The sequence below is a fragment of the Dermacentor andersoni genome, chromosome 11 (genome assembly GCF_023375885.2).
Source record: "Dermacentor andersoni chromosome 11, qqDerAnde1_hic_scaffold, whole genome shotgun sequence".
Lineage (NCBI taxonomy): Eukaryota > Metazoa > Arthropoda > Arachnida > Ixodida > Ixodidae > Dermacentor > Dermacentor andersoni.
This window is the reverse complement of record NC_092824.1, coordinates 5,280,737-5,292,111: the sequence shown is the minus strand read 5'-3', so window position 1 is coordinate 5,292,111 and position 11,375 is coordinate 5,280,737.

Below are 11,375 nucleotides of genomic sequence, written 5' to 3'. Positions count from 1 at the left end.
GTCGCTATCACGAAGCGTGCTGTCACTCCGCGGAGCGAGATGTGCAGTGAATACACTGAAACACAAGCGGCTAAAAGCAAGAAGGAGGCGAGGCGTGCAGAAAGGACACAAGAGTAGAGAAGTGGACAACGCGAACGCCGGAGGTGAGGCCTACAGACAGGAAACAAGAGTGTTGTCCTCTTCTCTACTCTTGTGTCCTGTCTGCACGCCTCATCTCTTTTTTGCATAATGAATCCTTACCAACTAGCTCAGCTTTCTGTCGTTCTAGGCTAAAAGTAGTAGCGCAGCCATTTTACTCGAAATTACGTAAAAGAGCGACACATAATAGCTCCGTAGTCGGTTTCTAATGATAAAGTAGTTCTAAGTGTGCCTCTTCAATTGTGCATTAGGCTGCTGTTCCAATTGGAGGTGAGCCTAGAAGTGAAAGGCGTTGTAGTTGTTTCGAAATTGTTCGCATTTAAAATTTTGAACTCTGCACAGAGACCGTGCGTCGATGTCCACGTTTGGTCAACAATAGTCACACGCCGAGAATCGCTGTCCGCCCTTGTAAAAGAGCGGGCGTACTTACGCATAGGACGATCGCGGCGTCTGTCGGGCTACGATGCCCTTCTACTTGCGCCAGCGCCCACTGTTAGCGCTACCTGAAGCTCTCCCAGAGCGTTAGGAGGAAGTTTTGTCTCCAGCTTAAAAGTATCGGACCACAATAATACTTTAGCATTTGTTTTCGTCCGTTTTACCCTTTCTGCGCATTGGAGTCTTTAGCGGGATAAAGAGACGGACCAAGGTGTGAAAGTAAGCTTTTTATGTCTTTATTAAGAGTATGTCAAGGAACCATACCTTGTGCTCTTGTTTCTCAAGGGCACATTGCGCAGAGCCATGTGCTCAGTAAAAGTGCAGGTAAGGTAGTTAACTGATTCTTTGGCAGACGTGCGACAGTGCCTGCAGAGGGCAAATGAATAGCTCAGAACGTACCGGTCACAACGACAGCGTTTCGTTTGCTCATCCTTTTCGGCTGCACGTCTTCATCCCATAGCCTAGCCATATTCTTCTGTTGAGCTCTTGTACAGGAGCATTCGTAGCACTAAAAGAAAGCGCGGTGTACATCATTACCTTGAACTGTGCAGCACACAGAAGCGCACGCAGGCACTTACGCAACTATCAGGTCAGGCAACACGCGTCCGGACATGGCCGGGAGCGAAGTGCATTATGCTGACGGCCGAGTGCCCAACTGCGATGATGATGATGATGATGATGATGATGATGATAGCGGTCTATAACAGGAAATTAAATGTAGTTCTGTAACCCTTGAGGGCCGCAATCCAGCGCCCTGGGTGCGCCAGCTCCTCTTCTCTCCAACCACGATGCACCTGCGCGCGTGCTCTCTCCTGACGTTCCGTGCCTCCTACCCTTCCACGTTCGTCAGCTTCCTCTTTTACTTATTGCTCTCCCCTCTTTTGCCGTACACACGCCAAACGACAGGTTTTCGTTCGCGTGAGTACTCCAATGCTAACGCAACAAAATTACAGTAAGGAGCCCGATCGAAATGCTTTCCGGTTTCTCAAGGTTCTCACCATTCCTGTAAACTGGAACAGTAACATTTAAGAGAAGAATCAATTGGGCTATTTATTGCAGTTCATTGTTGTCCAACTATGTATGGCACGCACAGTGACAAGGTGCACCCAAGCTTCCTGTCAGCCGGGTCTTCGTTCGCAGTCACTGTTAATCTTGTCCTCGTTAGTATATGACGTACATAGCGCAAAAACAACGAACAGAAGAGTGCCGGCGTCGAATGGCGCCACTGTTTTCAGAGGTTAACACAACGCATCTTACTCGTTGACTGCCGTTGCATCTGCAACGAGTCTCCGTGAAAATCGCTGTTGGTGTAGCACACACAGATAATTGACTTGCGCTAAGATCAGAGAAGCCTAAAAAAATTGTATGTTCGCAGACCAACAAAGACCCACATTGTAACATCAACAATGCTGATAGGGCTAGTTAAATTGAGTTCGTGGTTATGAAAGAAAAAAATTACAGCAATTCTGAGAATTGTCTACTAAAGCGTAAGTATTGTTTGGCCCAGCTGTGAATTGGTTTCGGTTTAGCGTTACTTACTTGCCCATCCTAGCATATGCACGTCTACCCATTGCCTTTCCGGTGGCAAAGAATGCTTAGGCTTCAGTAGAAAAGTGACAGATTTTCTCACTGCATCCGACCCCTTAAATTCTACCAATTCAGCCGGAACACTCAGTACGAGCGCGCCTCGATGCGTGGTCTCGAAAGGGAACACCAGCTGCCGAAGTAGCGCGTGAAGCAGTGTGTGAGGGAAGAATGCATCGCCGCGATGCCATGTCATCCTCTCTGTCGCTCACGCAAGCCTGTGTTAAGCGTGCGTTCCTGGTCCACAGAAGCTCTCACCTACTTTCCGACTGCGCCTCTGTAAGGTCCGATGAAAACGCGCCAAGCGTCTCAATATGCTTGCTTGCCAGCGAAGTGTTCATAACACTTCGTTCAACTGAACATTGGGCCACCTCGAAATCGCAAGTAGGGTCACAGCCAAATTTCAAGTTTACTCACCCTGAAATTTAAGTTGGACCATCTCTAAACTTATTTCAAGTTCGCCCAACGCCATATTTCAAGTTCGCCCATCCCCAATTTCATGTTGGCGCACCCCGAAATTTCAAGTTGGCATAAGACTAAATTTTCGTGCCACTGCTCGCGCGTTCATCGTCGTCTTCTTGCACAGCAGGCAGGCTCTATCTTGAAAGCGATCGTTTTACACCAAGGAGGAACGGACGGACAGTTTTCTCTTTCGGTAGAAAGGGTTAAGCATTTAAAACGACATGACTGCTGTTTTTTCGTCCCCTGTCATAGCGATGCGTTTTCTTCGTTTCCATCGAGATTGTAACATGCCACAGATCCTTCGCAAAGCATAGAATGTAGACAAGCTCATCGACCTAACATAACCTACATAAGTTTCTGCGTGTCAAGCCAACTGTTTTTTGTTTGGAGATCCAAGTCATTTTATGCAGACGACATGCGCTGAAACTATTTCGACGCAAAAGGTCATGAAGGCTGAGCTTTCTGGGTCTTCGTTTTCGTAAGACATCGGGCAATTCGCTCTAAGGGAGCCAGGCAGCAGTGTCCAAGATTCAAGCAGAGCGACGCGACACTACCCGAAAGAGAAGCGCCGATGCCACCAGGAGCTTTTAGATTGACGCTGACTCCTTTGGAATAATCAGTACCTCGATGGCTGCAGTCCATTGCCCACATTGACTGGTAAATCAATAAATACAGATGATGTGGTCCTCACCAAGCAGCCGTTTATATATGTTTATTTGTGTGTTGCAACTGGGACAAGCGGTGGAAGTGTTCCGTACTTGAGATGGAGCAATACGAGCCTCACACGTCGAAACTTGGGATAGCAACTTTATATTGACACGTGTACGTGTCCTTATCGGGCAACACGTTTCACCACCTGACAAATGTTATCGGACAGCGCAGGACGCGCCTGCATGTATCGGAAGTTTCTGGAATGTTATCGATGGTTCCATCCGCTGTCTGTGACCGAACCTTGTGTAATCTGATTGCATGTGTAGCGACGTGAATAATGTAGAACTTTGTGGAAGGCACGCGGGTCCCAGCGATCACTCTGGAACATTCGACGACTGATGTATAAAAGCCGATGCGCTTGACCCGCTCATAAGATTTTTTGACGATCGCCGAGTGTATTCGCCGCTATCGTTCTTTGAGTGTAGCCAGCTTTTGAGGGCACAAGTTCGCCCAAAAAACGCTAGTTCCAATAATCAAAGTTTGGCCGCCTTCTTCACGTCACTACCACGTGACATCTGGTGGACGTGTTTTATGTTCATGTACAGGACGCCCCCGACAAGCCTTAAATCAAGCAAGGTTTGAGTACGGGCTAGTTGGTATTCCATGGTATCGATCGTCACTTTCAGCGCAAACATAGACTAATCGTTAACAGAGGTATCGTTCAGGCTTGCTTGCATAATGCACTAATGAAATCATGTTATCATTTTATAGAACCCAGTTTCAGTGCGCAGATAGCTCGGTTGAGGGTTGCAGGGTACCCGAGCAACCTTCTGGTCTCAGTTTCGAAAAGCCTGCGTAATAAGTTTAGCACCGATCCTCACAGCTTTGAGTCTCAGGTACAGGAACGAAGTAAAAAAACAGCTGTTATCCCATACATCCATGGAATATCCCACAAACTTAAGAAAATAGGACAAAGAGCAGGTATCGACGTTGTTTTCTCTGCTCCAAAAAAACTTGCCCAGCTTTGTGTCAGAACCAATCCTGCTGCTAAGAAACGTAGTATTTGCAGCATTAATCATAGGAAGAAGTTTACAGGTTGTTCGAAAGGTGTAGTGTGTAAGATACCCCTGAAATGCGGTGGGTCTTATATAGGACAGACTGGTACATGTCTTAACGTTAGGTTACAAGAACACAGCAATAAAGTGCGCAAAGGGCGCGAAGGCTTCTTAGGTGTTCACTGCGCACAATGCGGTTGCGTCCCAATTTTTGAGGAGACGACAATCTTAGCTAGGCATTCCAATGAAAGTACAAGAATCATCATTGAAGCAGCAGCGATTGCCGATGGCGACTCGTTTAGTAAGCCATCAATCGCACTAACAGACAAAGAACTGGTTTTCCTGAGGTCGCACATGCGCTCTCGTTCTTCTTAGGTAATAAATTCTGAATGCATTCTCATGTCGGGTTGCTGCTTGTAGAGGGCGCTTTTGTCTTGGTGTTTAAGGGTATATACGTTTGTTTCTCATCGCTTGTCTACGTCGTTCCTTTTCTGTCCTCCGTCTATGTTTCCGCTGTAAGTGACGATTGATACCTTAATCCAAGCCCGGACCGCAAGGACAACACCAACGTCGTCCCGGAACATCGAGCAAGCCGCCGGCTACAGCAACTGCCCCCGGAACACGGTCTTCTACCAGATACGACCAAGAAGACATCCCCAATGGCAGCCGCAGCGGCACCAATAATTCTGCAGCAGCCCAGCGAACCACCGATGTTCTGCGGTTCCACATTTGAGGACCCGGAAAGCTCACTGGAGACGTATGAGAGGGTCGCTACGTTTAACAGCTGGGACAGCGACGACAAGCTGCGCCATGTCTATTTCGCATTGGAGGACGCCGGCAGGACGTGGTTTGAGAATCGAGATGCTACCTTGACGACGTGGGACCTGTTCCGAAGCGGCTTCCTGCAAACATTTACAAGCGCCGTGCGAAAAGACAAAGCGCAAGCTCTACTGGAGACCAGAGCGCAGCGGCCGAATGACACGATCGCGATCGTCACGGAGATGAGCCGTCTGTTCCGCCATGCCGACCAGCAAATGTCCGAGGAGAAGAAAGTCCGCTAGTGATGCGTGGTGTAAAGGAGGAACTTTTATGAAGTACTATAGCGCCTGTTTGGCGCTATAGTACTTCAGTAACATGCACTAACTAGCCCAACAAAATGTTCTGCTGGAGGAACTTTTTGCCGGAATGGTAAGAAGCCCACCGAACACCGTCGACGAGTTTCTTCGTGAGGCGACGAGCATCGAGAAGACACTGGAAATGCGGAACCGGCAATTCGACCGCCGCACCAAGTCAACAAACTACGCCGGAGTTAAATCACTGGCCTCCGACGACCTGCGCAAGACTATCAGGGCATTCGTACGAGAGGAGCTTCAGAAGATCTTCCCTTCATCGCAACCTGAAGTAGCTTCAATCGCCGAAATCGTCAAAGAAGAAGTCCAGCGGTCGCGTGGAGATACCGAGGTACAAGCACAATCATCGCTGCCCCAGCCAGAAGTGATGACCTACGCCGCCGTCGCCCGCCGTCAAGGTCCCCCTCCGCGACAGCGCCAGGGCCCTGTAACGCCGCAATTCCGTCGACCACCGCCGCCACCGCCAGCACGCCCACCCGTCGCCCAGCGCAGCTACCCGAGGCAGAGAGACGTTTGCCGCGCTTTCGACCACCGCCCGCTCTGCTACCACTGCGGAGAATCGGGTCACGTCTACCGACGATGCCCATACTGGGAATTGGGACTGCGATGGTTCGCCGTCAACACTCCGCGCCCTCTGCAAGATGAACGCCCTCGCAATATCCGTCATGAGTGGACCCATCGCCGACCAGCTGACGAAAGGTAAGACTGCATGGGAAGGCCCTCAAATTCAGACCACTGGAGGACACTCATCACGCCGACTGGAATCTCCATGGCAAGAATTACCATTCACGACCGGCCTTACCCTGCCACATTTGTTATCCTCCAGCACTGTTCATGTGACGTCCTTCTCGGCATGGACTTCCTGAACCAACACGGCGCAATCATCGACCTAAAGTCGAAGTCGATAACGCTGTCGGAAGATCGAGCGATACCGCCGGAGAGCTCTCGTAGTCACCACGCCTTAAGCGTGCTTGAAAGTCAAGTCAGCATCACGCCCCGCTCCAGCATTGTCATTTCCGTCAGCACCAAAACACCTGCCGACGTAGAAGGCCTTATCGAGGGGGGCTAACGTCATTGATAGACCGTGAAATTTGCGTTGCAAGAGGGATCGCTCGACTGCACGGGGGAAAAACGCTGCTGCTGTGCTGCTGACGCACTTCGCCAGGAGGTCAAGCACATCAACAAGGGCACTACGATTGTGTACGTCGAGAAAATTCTGGAAACCAGTAATGCGTTTGTCCTCTCGGATTCTGCCGCATCTACCCCGACGACCGTAGTTCCCTAGCCAGACTTCGACATAAATTCATGTCTCCCCGTGATTAAGCAGCAACCGCTCAGAAGTCTGCATCGACGATAGAAAGAGTGCTTTTCGACGTCATCAAGGATTCGACGAACACCAGTCGCAAAGCATCGTATAATAACCGAAGAGTGCACTCGACCACTCCGCCAGAGCCCTTACCGGGTTTAAAAAAAATTATTGGGTTTTACGTGCCACAACCACTTTCTGATTATGAGGCACGCCGTAGTGGAGGACTCCAGAAATTTCGACCACCTGGGGTTCTTTAACGTGCACCTAAATCTAAGTACACGGGTGTTTTCGAATTTCGCCCTCATCGAAATGCGGCCGCCATGGCCAGGATTCGATCCCGCGACCTCGTGGTGAGCAGCCTAAAGGCTGTTTCACATGCTGCGACTGCAACGACGAAAATCGGTGCTGTCGCAAGCCTCGCAATGCGATTTTTAGAGGGCTCATTTCACATGATTGCGATTTCAACAATGCGACTGGTGCGAGGCCCAGGGTTGCTTACTGCCAGGTTTCGTCGCACACGCTGCATAATTCTTTTATTGTAGTGAATAAAACGTTTACACTATAATATTATTGACTTATCTTGATTAGAAGCAAATAATATGTACGTTTACTAATTTAAAAACGTTAGTTAAGATTTGTCTTGGGGTGCGCGACGGCGGTTTCTGTAGTTCAGTGCGACATCGCGCACGTAAACAGCTGTTCGCAGGTGGCTCAGCGATTCTTTATTCTATGGTTCGGCGCTGTGTGTTGTCTTATCTACATTCTATGACCGTTTCGTTCTGCCTGCGCTACAACGATCTACAAGATGACCTATCGACAAGTTCATATAGCTACCCTCACCGCATATGCAGTATTCGGAATTCGGCTGCCACAAAGTTGTCGTGTCAGCCCAACAAGATCCTCACGCTACTCGTGCTTGGCGTCAGCTTTGGAGAAATGATGCGTGTATATTGCCCGTCATTGCGCATATGTGGTGCCTGCTCCTAGCCATATTCTTACGCCAAACGCAACAAGAAGCACCAACCCGAACGCCCGCGTGTGCCCCTGAACGAAGCCTCAAACGATCTGTGTGATTACGACGTGGAATGAAAATTGTGTTGTGAAATTCAACCTTAGCGCTAGCCTGGTTCGTCCATCGCCGTGCTTGCGTTGCGAATATATATAAGGGAGCTCTCTCTAAATATTTCTAAAGGCGCAAAAGCCGACGCATCAAATGTTTCGAGCAGTTACTGTCACTTTTGTAGAAACCTGTACGTTGTAACATAGCATTCTAAAAGACACGCTTGTTGTCCCGTCTTTCGCGCTGGTAGTATACTCGGAACTTCTAACAAGAAGACCATATCAATACGCGCTATCCATAATGCAGGATCGTAGGCCCACGGCTGGCGCACTTGCCGTAGAATTTTTCAGCTTTCTGCTCAGCCTCGCACGCCGCTCACGGTTAGCCTCTTTTGTGAAAATAAATATTATTATTATATTATTAATGTTATTCGATATTATAGTTTCTTCACTGTAATTTATAGCAATCATCCAGATTTCTTAAACTATTCCTGCATTTAACCTGTATTAGATCAACATTGTTACGACATGCTTATGGGAGTCATTCCAAACTAGATTGCTCAGCCAGAGAAAGTACAAATGCAAGCCTCAATGTTTATTCCATTTCGGTATTCCTAAACAGATTATATTGGCAGAATTTTATGCCTGCTTGCATTTCCTGCAATTCAATATTCAGAGCTGGAAAAACTGATTCCTTTTCTTGCTGTCGAAAGGCTGCTTCAGTGTCGATAGCAAGCTATAATTATTCATTTCGAAAGTGTGAAGCAATGACAATATGTCTAAGCTTATCAATGCGTTTTTGTTCACCGAACAAAATGAATGAATGACGTGCTTATGTACTTATTTATTTATATACCTCGCAGGCTGCAAGGTTGGAGTATTATGCAAGGGAGAATAAAAAAGTTGTTACAAAAGGAAGAAGGGCACAACATTAAGAAAAAAACCTGCAAAAAAAGCAGTACCAATACATTGCACCAACTAGCCCAACATGTTTTACTGGCACAACACTATACAATACTTAACAAACAATAACAGAAAAAGTTACTGCTCATGCACCCTGTAGAGACGGTAAACCAGCGAAGCTGAAATGTGCTGCCCCGGTGTTTATCACTGGGTTAATTCCAATGGTTTTTTCAAGTCTCTCTATATTATTGGTTATGTCTGTGTTTCTTAATGAGGTTATGCACATGTTTGGCTTGGGTTTATCACATTGTTTATTTGGAATTCCACACATTGCACTTTGCAAGATCACCATCATGGAAAGTGCAATGAGTGGTCCATTTTGGTAATCCAGCGGGTCCATCAAAGTCTTTCTGAATTATGTTACGCACTTGTGTTTTGTAATGCGTTAATCATAATGTTTATGACTCAGTTATGCACTGTAGTTAAGAAGTGACACACCGGGGCTGCACATTTCATTTAATTAAATACAGGGACACATTTTCGAACCTATTGGGAAGTCAGAGAGACTGCTGCAAGCGCGCTCTGCTGCTAGAGAGAAACGACGTCACTATCGGTCTAGCCAATGGCCCACCACACCTTTGCTGTGAGATAATAATGACATCATGATCTTGTCTTAACCCCATCCCCCTCTGTGTCCCTTCCCTGCAATAATACGCAGATAAATGTATGTTTGAAATGCATAAGCATTTCTATGTCTACCCAACAAGAAATGTCTACGTCCATCATGCAAGACGAATGCAATGGCTCACACCCCCTTAAACAATGGCTCATACCCCTACACTAGGGTTTTTGGGATCGGACCATGAGTGTTTCACCTAGGCATATACAACTTCACTGTAAAAAGAATGAACGCCTTTCTGCTAGAGACCAAGACAATCATGAGGTGTATTAACAAATGAAAGTTTATTGAACATGCCGAGTAAATGCTGTTCGACAAGCAATAAATCGAATTTACACAAAAAGCAGAAGCGAGATCTGATGTGTGTCCATACAGATCCCAACAGGAAACGCATCCATCTCTGAAAGTGTAACAGCGGCCATGCTGACACAAGATTCTCCCAGTGTATTTGCATCTACAGCATCCATAATTTCTCTAGGCAGCCGATCTCCACAGAATGCTAGCTTCTTCCTCTACAATGCACTCTCCACATCTGAGCGTGCATTGTAGAGGAAGAAGCTAGCATTCTGTGCAGATCGGCTGCCTAGAGAAATTACGGAAGCTGTAAATCTAAAAATGGTTAATCTTGTCAGCACGGCCTCCATTAGAAATGGATGCATTTGCTGTCAGGAAACGCACATGATTTTTTGCTTCTCCTTTTTGTGTATGTTCAGTCTATTGCTTGTCAGCGAGCATTTACTCGGTGCGTACATTAAACTTTTGGTTGTTAGATCATCTCGGTTTTCTTGTTTGTCCTATGTGTTCTCTGGTGCGATTTGCAGCCAGGCTATTCATTTTTTTAGACTGCAACAAGTCACTTTAATGGCCCTCATGATACCTTATAACATCTTTTATTTGGCCAATGTAGCAAGAATGTACAGTGTGAAGCAGTAAGAACAGGGTATGCTAACTTCTAATTAAAAGGTTTGTTGTGAAAATGCAGTGACCTATAAAGGTTACCACAAAGTAGTACAGCAATAAAACCTGATAAAGACTAGTGCTTGATGAAACCAAACATAAAAGCAGGAAAGGGAGAAAATACATATAGATATACAAGTCCAGGGGAAAAAAACATTGTGATCACCAAGTGTGCATGTGGCTACTTTCAGGAAACTCATTTTTTTCCCAATGGCATGGAACTGGAAGAATGTGCTTGCATAAGCAATCTGTCAGTCTGTCTATTGGAATAACAACAGTGTTTCTTGAAAGGTGCCGGCATGCAGGATTGGCAATTGTAATGATTTCTTCCTGCACTTGGAATTTTTCTCTATTTTCTTTCTGTAGCATTTTTATTTATGTTTGGCTGCATCAAGCACCAATTTTTATCTATCCTTCAAAGATGTCTTTCTTTTTCTGGGGAAAACTTGGGGAAGGCAGGAGATGGAAATTCAAGACGATGAGCAACATGAGAACAAGGTGAAAGTAGGAGCCAACGTTTCCACACGTGGACCTTGAAGAAGACAAGTCCACTTGTCGAAACGTTGGCTCCTGCTTTCACCTTGTTCTCGTTTTGCTCAAAGTCCTTTTTTTTCTGGTAATTTATATAACTCGCCAAATTTTTACAAATGAACCTCAGTTGAAAGTTAGTCCTCATCCATATCTAGTGTCATCCTGTTGATACTGCTTCATGCTATGCACTCTTGCAACATTTGTGTGTGTGTGTGTGTGTGCACACGCGTGGATTTGGATGTGAGATCGGGCCCTTGGGCAGAGGTATCATTCTTCTCCTGTGCAGCCTTATGAATTCATTAACTATAGTGCAACAGAAATGCGATTGACAGGAACGAAGTGAACACACAGAGCGCTTCGTTCTTGTCTGTTGTCTATCTGTTGCACTTTAGTTAATAATGAATACACACAAACTCATCTAGTTTTCAGTTAATATGTCGGGCTTATAAGCCCGCTTGTGTCCTGGAATATCTGCATGGCTA